The 11,282-nt window shown below is 39.7% G+C and overlaps 1 long non-coding RNA gene across 1 annotated transcript in view; it reads right to left on the bottom strand.

Moving 5' to 3' along the window:
* Positions 1 to 11,282, bottom strand: part of LOC121100429 — a 538,538-nt gene that overhangs the window by 380,144 nt on the left and 147,112 nt on the right. The window contains exon 2 of the long non-coding RNA XR_005832233.1: positions 3,093 to 3,159. This is a non-coding gene — a long non-coding RNA (uncharacterized LOC121100429). The remainder of the gene's footprint in view (positions 1 to 3,092; positions 3,160 to 11,282) is intronic.

The following is an 11,282-nucleotide window of genomic DNA, read 5'->3' on the forward strand; positions in this document are numbered from 1 at the left end:
CTTCAGATGCTACGGCCATGCTTAGTTTCATGGGGTTGTCTACCCAATAATTGGAATGACCTTGGCATTGATCATAACGTGCCCTGCACTCTCTTGCCTTGTCCCCTTTGTCATAGAAAGGTGACTCCAATCTGGTATTAGCAGTGGAGCACGTCTGTGGAAACCTGGTCTTATCGTCTTTGTCATTATGTCATCACCATCTTAGCTGATCAGACCCAACCATCATATTCATGGCAAAATGTCTGCCCATCCATAGGAGGTAAGAAAAAACAAACAAATAAGGGACAGATAATGTTCCCATTTGACACCTGAGGGAAGCAAGGCCCAAAGATGTCAGTGATCAGCCCAGAGCTTTCATCATCACAAAACCGGAATTAAAACCAGGCCAACCACTTTCCTGCATCCTGAACATTATAGAGAACGTGACCTCTTAACACACGCTGATTAGTCAAGCAATCTATAGCTTGTCAGTACATCAAAGCATGGGCAGATTTACTTGATCCTAGTGAAGATTATAAAAGAACAATTTGCAGATAATAGCTTCTACTGGCAGAGCTTATGCAGGGGGCAGGGCTCCTATCCTATCCTGCAAGGAATGGGGTCGCATGAGCCTCATCTCCACCTTTGGGTTCTACTGCTCGTCCATGAAAGCACTGAAACCTCAATACCACTACTGTAATAAAAAAAGTAGCACCTAGATCCTAACACAAAGCCCAAGGAACTTTTAATTTTACATAAAGGAAAACAAAACTTTAAAATCAATATGAGATGATTCAGATGCTTAACAAGTATGTTCATTTTTCCTTTTCTCTGATAACTTCTGAAGACACCACAAAGATCTGGATTTCTAAACTTTCTAGGAGTGGCTTTTTGTTTGTTTGTTTTTGTTTTGGCTTAGCAAAGAGTCAAGTGTGCAATATTATCAGTTGTTATATCTAGGAATACAAGGCCTACAAACAAAAGATTTGGGAAGGTTCCCCTAGCCCCAGTGGTTAGGTAGGAAATATCTAGCTCTCCAGTACCCAAAAATGCCAGGTGCTTCCAGGATAATGTTTATACCTATGTTGAGGGAAAAAGGAAGCATTCATTGCTGCACTAGCAAAAGCTTTGAAACAGTTAATCCTCGATAAACTGAGCAAGCAGGAACCTTACCTGATTTCAGGCCTGATTATCTATTCCTTAACATGTCTTTACACAGTCTTTACAACTATATCAAGACAAAATATCTCTAGCTTTTACCAAAAGTACTTAACAATAACACAAAGAGAAATTTGGCAAAATGATTATAAGACTGACTAGACATGAAACTAGTAAGCAAAAGACAAAATCTTACCGCCCAGGTACTAATATGGATTAGCAAAAAACAACAATGACACTTCTAAATAATAAACTTTTTCTTTTAAGAGCCAAAAAAAAGCGATTTTAATTTAACAAGTTTAATTTACATAAAAGGGAATGAAATCGATATTATGAGAAAAATCTGCATAACTGGTATAATTAATTACATCTCTCAAACAAAAGATCTTTATACTGTGCCTCTCCCTCAATCTAAGATTGTAGGCAATGATTACAATGGCACCGTACAGATTATCTAGAACACCATGTCCATGCAGACAACACAACAATCCAACTTGTTTTCACAGGAAGAAACCACACTTAGATCCATCAAGAAGGGAACGAATTCGTTTTACTCTTCTCCCTCCTACCCACCCACCCCTCAGGTTTTTATCATCTGTTATATAGCAACTGTTGTAAATTATAGGTAACAACAACCTTGCAACTTCAATACCAATATAAACCAATACCCCACTGCCACCTTCTTGGCATTTTGCCACGTGTGCTATTTTAAAGTTAGGCATTAGGAGGCAGCAAATGGCTCAAAACCACAGGCAAAGATAAATATTGTAGGAAGTTGGAAAAGCGACCTAAAGCTGCAAAGGCAGAGAAAACAGACCTCATCTTAACCACAGACTTCCAGGAATTTAGAGTTGTTATGAGGAACACTTGGAAGGGAAAAGGGTTTAGCCCTTGTAGAGAGCGCTGTAAAACTATCCGGATTCCATTCCTCATTTCAGCAGCTCTAAAATAGGCTGATGGTCACCTGAAGGGTTAAACAATACAGGTCTAGGTTTCATTTAATCTTGTTTTTTCCTTGGCTCCAGAAACAAAGGTCTCATGGTTGCCTACGTGGAATTCTCAGGTCGCACTTGCTTTGGCAATGCCCATGCCAATGCATTTGCTGTTCAAGCCATCACAGAGACATTGAACTGATTCCTGCCCCATATCACTTCATTCTGACTAAGGCATTTACATATTTAAAGCACGCACCATAGTTACTTAGAAATGCCAATACTGCATCTACATTAAAAAAAAAAAATGCTTGTGACATGTAGCCTAATTCAAAGAATTATGTCTTCAGATAACACATATCTGTCTTATTTTTGGGAAAATGAAAACAGCCTTTTCACTTCCCTAAAGAGAGAAAATATTTCTAAATGAAGCATTGTTATTTTAGTTATAATGCTTGACTGAATTACAAGACATGTAGCTTAAACCACCTAAAAAATTGTTTGATTGGTTTGTAATATCAAAACAACTCTTGCCTCTCTCTGGATATTTATTTTGAAAAAATAAACTCATATAATTTATAGAAGAATTTCATTTCAAGCACAAATACAAAAGCCCTTAGAAAATATGACTGCTAGGAATCAAAACTATAAATTGCGAGGAAGACTGTGTGGTGCATGAAACAAGAAAACTTAACATCTCCAAAGATAGTTCCCTACAATTTTTGCATTGTTTCTTAAACTGTTGTGCTAAGAATGCGTACATTATGTGCCACACAATACTTAGCTACAGAATATACAGGATAGAGCAGTAATGAAAACCACATTTAGTATTACGATAGTAATATTGTGATAAACAGTTTAACCAAACCAAAAGTAATTGCTATCAAAAAATGCAAATACTCCACAAAACCTATTTTCCGTCTAGGCATGCATGATGATTCCAAACACCTCCAATAACCAAATTTCAGCTTTACTGCAAATGACTCTTAAAAGTAATTGAAGAAAATATCACACATTACTTACTGTTTCTGAGATTTCTGTGCCATCCTTCTGAATTCAAAGGGGTGAAAAATTACTGCCACGAGGAAATCTAGCAGACAAAAAGAGGGAAAATAGCAAGTATTAGTTGTCTGAAATAGTAACATCTTCAGGTTTTCTTGAGGTACTTCCCACAAGATCCCAAAGCAAAGAAGAAAAAGGAAAAGTTGGAGCGAAACATCACACACATCCCAAGCCGACTTTCTCCACAAACCCATGCAGCTCCAAACTTTAAAGGCTCAAATTGTTGAGCATCCTGATTGAGCAAATATCCGACTTCGGTATCACTGGTTACGTACACAATTTCAGTAAGACGAATGTATCTCCAAAATTACGGTTACTTTAATGTATTATCCAGAATTTCCCCCTGTTTCTCTCCCTTTCTCCCTTTTCCATTCACATTTTTCTTCCTACAAAATGCACATAGGTCTGTTCTTCCTTGTACCCCGAGTCAGGCCTGGCTTTGAAATGCATTTCAATCTCTCAACACAGACTGCTTTCATTGCATTTAGAGTCCCACTAAGGCCCAGCTTTAAAAGCTACTGATTCTTTTTTTCTTTAGCCTTCCTCACAAAGGAAGGGTATTTTGTAAATTACCAGCTCGTTCAGATCAACAAAAGGTACTTTCATAGAAAGCCCCATTTGATTTTGCTCAAATTTGATTACAAGGATGGAGAAAAGGAAAGGAAGTCAAAAAGAAAAACCCCAGATGGCTTTTTCATTCATCTCAGTGAATGAGCTTTATCTGTGCCTTTTGAAACTGTAGCAGTGGAAAAGCATTTCTGTTGGCTTAAAAAACTTGACAAAAATTATTGGTTTGCCATTTCTCATGTAACAGCCATTGGGAACTGGATGAAAAGACTTTTTCATGGGATCGCCTGCTTGGATCAAAATAATGGAGATTAGGTATTTCATTATAAATTACAGTGGGAGATAGAGCAGGCTGTCATATTAATAGCAACCTGCTCATGGCCTTCAATGGTAGCTATTCTCCTAGACAAAGGACCAAGGGGGTTGTCTATTGAACTTGTACTTTAGGCCTGATCAATTTTCTATCATCAAGGCAAAAGGTGAGATGACTAACAAAGGAATTCACACATGAGTGACCTCATAAGCCTACAGATAAAACAGCTTAAAGAAGCAAAATACATCCTGAAATTATGGATGATAAACTGTATAAAGAAGAAGACAGAATCTGAGAGCAGGAAAAGGAAAGAGCAATGGTCTATAATTCTCCTCTCTTCTTGGCCAAATGGACACATTAAAAGCTACTTGTTTTCAGCTGCAGATAATTGCAGCGTTTGGGTTGCAGTGGTCGGCTCTAAATCCTTCAGCCCACTTTTTTTCCTCAGCACAGCTCTAGTCATTTCACTCGCTCTTAACAACAGCATTGTGTTCAAGACAAAGCTTCTACCAAGAGTCACACTTAAAAATAAAAACTAAAAAGAATCACAAGCAACACAGGCTTCCAGATATCACACAGTAGACTGTGCGTTTGTTATTTGCTTCAGGTTTCCAGCCTCTCGCCCGCCTCTCGTCCACCTCTCATGTACTGACTCGGAATCTAAAGCTTTTCAAAGACTAAGCTGTACCTGAGACTAAAAGACACAGAATCTTAACGAAGCAGAATGAAATGTGCGATCCCATGAAGACTCTTTCAGAAGAGATTGAAGATAAAATACTAATCCAAAGAACTAGTGCAGGACAGGTGATTAATTTTCATCCAATCACAAGGACTAATTTAGATTCCAAATTGAAGTCCAAATCACTGTAGAAATTGTTAAAACTGTCTTCCCTGTTATATTTCCATGGAATTTTCTTCAACCATTCTTAAAAAAAATAATAATTGGCATTTCTGCCCTCTAGTCTCAGTGTTCCTTGAATTCAGGATGGTAATAGAGAATTTCTGTTCCAGAGATAAAACCCAAAGGTTTCTGTTACCTGGAGATGCAGATACTCTGTAAGACTCTGCATACTCCATAAAGCTAATGCAAAGGAAAAATACATGTGAGCTGGGTGCCTGTCTGGCTCAGCTCAAGTCATGATCCCAGGGTCCTGGGGTTGAGCTCCTTGTTGGGCTCCCTGTTCAGTGGGGAGTCCGCTTCTCCTTCTTCCTCTGCCCCTTCCCCTGGCTTGTGCTCTCTCTCTCTCTCTCAATGAATAAATAAAATCTTTAAAAAAAATACATGTGAGCAGGATATATTTTTTACTGTGCTGCATCATTTTTAAAGCCAAAGAGTAGTATAAGATTATTAATGTAAAAGGACTTCCAACTGTCTAAAAGCTTGAGAAAAATACCATAAATATCACCGGTGATAGCAATTGTCAAAATAAGGTTATATTTGAAAGGGCATTCTTGACAGGTGTAATGACCCCGCAAATCCTGGGCACAAGCAGTCTTAGTACACACTCACACATATAGTAATGATGACATAAGGAAGGTTCTTTATATGTAGTTCAATAAAACAGGATATAGTATAATCTGAGGCATATATACAAATGATTCTGCATTTGTGTAAAATTGTCCTTTGTTTTTTAGAAGAACCCTAGATCCCTCAACTATTTGAACTATTCGGAGAGACCTCAAAGTTATAAGGAGGATTAAACAACATTGGTTGAAGGCAGTGTGCAGGAAAGCTGTTCCTATTATTGGTGTAAATGTGGCTAAGTTTTCCAGAGGGTAACTGGCCAGCATTCTTCAAAAGTTTGAAAGCCTTCATAACTCTTGACCTAGTTGTTCCACCTCTAGGAAAATCTTCCAAGTGGAAACCAACAAAAATGCCGATAAAGATTTTGTTTTCCACAAAGATACTCATACAGTGAGTCAGACAATTACAGGATAGTGGTTAGGATTACAAGTTCTAGAACCAGACTAGCTGAGTTCCAATTACAACTTGACTAACTTTCAATTACAACCTTATAACTTTGGTAATTAACCTCTCTATGACTCAGTTTTCGTACCTGTAAAATGGGGATCTTTAAAGTGTGTTATGGAAGAAAAAAGATTGCAGAGGAGAAGGGGACCTTGTTCAGCTGGTCCCCTGAATCGAGCTGGATATCTACCAGATCATCCTGAACACCCACGAAATCAGCCCAAGAGGTAGGTAGGTACATCTGGATCTCTACAAACGAACATGTCCAGCACTCAGTATTGAGGTACAAAGCGGGGAGCTGTGAATCTGTGCACAGATATCGGAAGATAAATGGAAGGAGGAGGGAGCTGCTGCTCAGGCACTGGGAAGCTGTAGCCTCCTGGGCTGAGGAGCCGCCGGATTCGTGGACTGATGGCCGCCAGGAAACCAGACTGAAACCAGGAGCTCAGGTGCGCGCGGGAACCGGGGGTGGCTGGTGGCGTTAGAAGCACAAAGGACAGAGACCTACCGGCCCTGGGAGCGAGGACTGGGAGAGCGACTGGGGGGCGCCCAACACGGGACACTGCGGGGTTTTTAGCAACACCGACAGAAACACAGTTAAAGTGATCAAGAGAGCTCTGTAGAGAGCGGACTGCGATCTCTCTGGTCTGAGCAGAAGCTAGGAGACGGCCACTGCTACTCTGACTCTCAGAAAAGTCACAGAAAACCACCAGGGAAAGCCGCCAGAGAACAAAAGCCCGGAAATACCGGCTCACAGTGTGCCCATCCCCATCCCCCCTCACAGGGGATGCAGAGACTCTACCCAAACAGGGTTGCCTGAGTATCGGCACAGCAGGCCCCTCCCCCAGAAGGCAGGCTGAAAAATCAAGAAGCCCACATCCCTAAGATCCCTATAAAACAAGGGCACACAGCCTGGGTCCTGGTCAATAATCTGGGCTGTGGACAACCTCACAACCTCTCCTCATCAGAATGACAAGGAGGAGGAATCCTCAACAAATAAAAGAAACAGAGACTGTGGCCTCTTCCACAGAACTAATGGATATGGATATAACCAAACTGTCAGATATGGAGTTCAGAGTAACAATGGTCAAGATCATGTGTAGGCTTGAAAAAAATATTAACGAAAATATTAACGAGAATATAGAATATCTAAGGGCGGAAATGAGAGTGAATCTGGTAGAAATTAAAAATGCTATGAATCAAATGCAGTCTAAACTGGATGCTCTGATGGCCAGGGTAAATGAGGCAGAAGAACGAATTAGTGAATTGGAATATGGGATGATAGAAAAGAAGGAAAAAATGGGAATTGGCTCCAAAAAATCCAATCTCAAGAATGTACATTATGGGAGATTACTGACTCAATGAAAAGTGCCAATGTCAGAATCATTGGCATCCCCGAGGGGGTGAAAAAGAGAGAAGTCTACAAGAGATATTTGAACAAATTGTAGTTGAGAACTTCACTAATCTGGCAAAAGGAAACATGCATTCATGTCCAAGAGGCAGAGAGGACCTCTCCCAAGATCAATGAGAACAGACCAACACCACGTCATATAATAGTACAATTTGCAAATATTAGATCCAAGGATACAATCTTGAAAGTGGCCAGGGGGAAGAGAATCCTTACCTAAGGAGGGAGGAATATCAGAATATTGTCAGACCTGTCTACAGAGACCTGGCAAGCCAGAAAAAGCTGGCAAGACATATTCAGCACTAAGTGAGAAGAACATGCAGCCAAGGACCCTTTATCCAGCAAGGCTGTCATTGAGAATTGATGGAGAGACAAGGACCTTCCAAGACCGGCGGAAACTGAAAGAACATGTGACCACCAAGCCAGCCCTACAAGAAATATTAAGGGGCGCTCTATAAAAGTAAAAAGACCCCAAGAGTGATACAGAACAGAAATTTACAATCTATAGAAACAAAGACTTCACAGGCAACATGACATCATTAAAATCATATCTCTCAATAATCACTTTCAATGTGAATGGCCTAAATGCTTCTATAATATGCCACGGGGTTGCAGATTGGATAAAAAGACATGACCCATCCAAATGCTGTCTGCAAGAGACTCATTTTGAACCTAAAGATACATCCAGACTGAAAGTGAAGGGTTGGAAAACCATTTTTCATGCCAACGGACCTCAAAAGAAAGCTAGGGTAGCAACTCTCATATCAGACAGATTAGATTTTAAACTAAAGACTGTAGTTAGAGATACAGAAAGACACTATATTATCCTTAAAGATGTATCCAACAAGTGGATATGAGAATTATAAATATCTATGCCCCCAACAGGACAGCAGCTAGATACACAAGCCAACTCTTAACCAAAATAAAGAGACATATAGATAATAATATGTTAATGGTAGGGGACCTCAACACTCCACTCTCAGCAACAGACAGATACCTAAGCGGAAAATCAACAAAAAAACAACAGCTTTGAATGACACACTGGACCAGATGGACCTCATAGATATATACAGAACACGACACCGCAAAACAACAGAATACTCATTCTTTTAGAATGCACATGGAACTTTCTCCAGAATAGACCTTATACTGGGTCACAAAACAGGTCTCAACCGATACCAAAAGACTGAGATTATTCCCTGCATATTCTCAGACCACAATGCTTTGAAACTGGAACTCAATCACAAGGAAAAATTTGGAAGAAACTCAAACACTTGGAAACTAAGAACGATTCTGCTTAAGAATGATTGGGGAAACCAGGGAATTAAAGAAGAGCTTAAGCAATTTATGGAAACCAATGAGAACGAAAACACATAGGTCCGAAACCTATGGGACACTGCAAAGGCAGTCCTAAGGGGAAAATACATAGCCATCCAAGCCTCACTCAAAAGAATAGAAAAATCTAGGGGCGCCTGGGTGGCACAGCAGTTAAGCATCTGCCTTCGGCTCAAGGCGTGATCCCGGCGTTCTGGGATCGAGCCCCACATCAGGCTCCTCTGCTATGAGCCTGCTTCTTCCTCTCCCACTCCCCCTGCTTGTGTTCCCTCTCTCGCTGGCTGTCTCTCTCTCTGTCAAATAAATAAATAAAATCTTTAAAAAAAAGAAAAGAATAGAAAAATCTAAAATGCAGTTTTTTATATTCTCACCTCAAGAAGCTGGAGCTGGAACAGAAGAACAGGCCTAACACATGCACGAGAAGGCAGTTGATCAAGATTAGAGCAGAGATCAGTGAATTAGAAACCAGGAGCATAGTAGAACAGATCAACAAAACTAGAAGCCGGTTCTTTGAAAGAATAAATAAGATTGATAAGCCATTGGCCAGACTTATTCAAAAGAATAGAGAAAGGACCCAAATTAATAAAATTATGAATGAAAGGGGAGAGACCATGACCAACACCAAAGAAATAGGAAGAATCATTAGAAACTATTATCAACAACTATATGCCAATAAATTAAACAACCTGGAAGTAATGGATGCCCTCCTGGAAACCTATAAACTACCAAGTCTGAAACAGGAAGAAATTGATTATTTAAACAGACTGATTAATTATGAAGAGATTGAAGCAGTGATCAAAAACATTCACAAAAACAAGAGTCCAGGGCCTGACGGATTCCCCAGGGAATTCTACCAAACATTGAAACAAGAAATAACACCTATTCTCCGGAAGCTGTTTCAAAAAATAGAAACAGAAGGAAACCTACCAAACTCATTCTATGAGGCCAGTATTACCTTGATCCCAAAACCAAGCAAAGACCCCATCAAAAAGGAGAATTACAGACCAATATCCCTGATGAATATGGATGCCAAAATTCTTAACAAGATCCTAGCTAATAGGACCCCACAGTACATTAAAAGGATTATCCATCATGACCAAGTGGGATTCATCCCTGGGATGCAAGGGTGGTTCAACATTCACAAATCCATCAGTGTGATAGATCATATCAACAAGAAAAGTGTCAAGAACCATATAATTCTCTCAACTGATGCAGAAAAAGCATTTGACAAAATACAGCATCCTTTCCTCATTAAAACACTTCAGAGTGTAGGGATAGAGGGTACATTTCTCAATTTCATAAAAACCATCTATGAAAAGCCTACAGCGATATCATTCTCAATGGGGAAAAGCTGGAAGCCTTTCTTAAGATCAGAACATGACAAGGATGCCCACTCTCGCCACTATTATTCAACATAGTACTAGAAGTCCTTGCAACAGCAATCAGACAACAAAAAGAAGAAAAGGTATTAAAATCGGCAAAGAAGAAGTGAAACTGTCTCTCTTCGCAGATGACATGATACTCTATGTGGAAAACCCAAAAGACTCCACCCCCAAACTACTAGAAGGTATAGAGCGATTCAGTAATGTGGCAGGATACAAAATCAATGCTCAGAAATCAGCTGCATTTCTATACACGAACAATGAGACTGAAGAAAGAGAAATTAGGGAATCCATTCCACTTACAATAGCACCAAAAATCATGTTACCTCAGAATTAACTTAACCAGAGACGTAAAGGACCTATATTCTAGAAACTACAGATCACTCTTGAAAGACATTGAAGAAGACACAAAAAGATGGAAAAACATTCTATGCTCATGGATAGGAAGAATAAACATAGTTAAAATGTCTATGCTACCCAGAGCAATCTACACTTTCAATGCCATCCCAATCAAAATACCAATGACATTTTTCAAAGAACTGGAACAAACAGCCCTTAAATTTGTGTGGAGCCAGTAAAGGCCCTGAATCGCCAAGGAAATGTTGAAAAGGAAAAACAAAGCTGGGGGCATTACATTGCCTGATTTCAAGCTATACTACAAAGCTGTGATCACCAAGATAGCATGGTACTGGCACAAAAACAGACACATAGACCAATGGAACAGAATGGAGACTCCAGAAATGGACCCTCGGCTCTATGGTCAACTAATCTTTGACAAAGCAGGAAAAAACATCCAGTGGAAAAAAGACAGTCTCTTCAATAAATGGTGCTGTGAATATTGGATAGTTATATGCAAAAGAATGAAACTTGACCACTCTCTCACACCATACACAAAGATAAACTCCAAATGGATGAAAGACCTCGATGTGAGTCAGGAATCCATCAAAATCATAGAAGAGAACATAGGCTGTAACTCTTTGACATCAGCCACAGCAAATTTTTTCATGACACATCTCCAAAGGCAAGAAAAACAAAAGGAAAAATGAACTTGTGGGACTTCAGAAAGATAAGAAGCTTCTGCACAGCCAAGGAAACAGTCATCAAAACAAAGAGGCAACCCACAGAATGGGAGAGGATATTTGCAAATGAAACTACAGATAAAAGACTGGTATCCAAG

This window comes from Ursus maritimus, unplaced genomic scaffold (assembly GCF_017311325.1).
Source record: "Ursus maritimus isolate PB19 unplaced genomic scaffold, ASM1731132v1 scaffold_4, whole genome shotgun sequence".
Classification (NCBI taxonomy): Eukaryota; Metazoa; Chordata; class Mammalia; order Carnivora; family Ursidae; genus Ursus; species Ursus maritimus.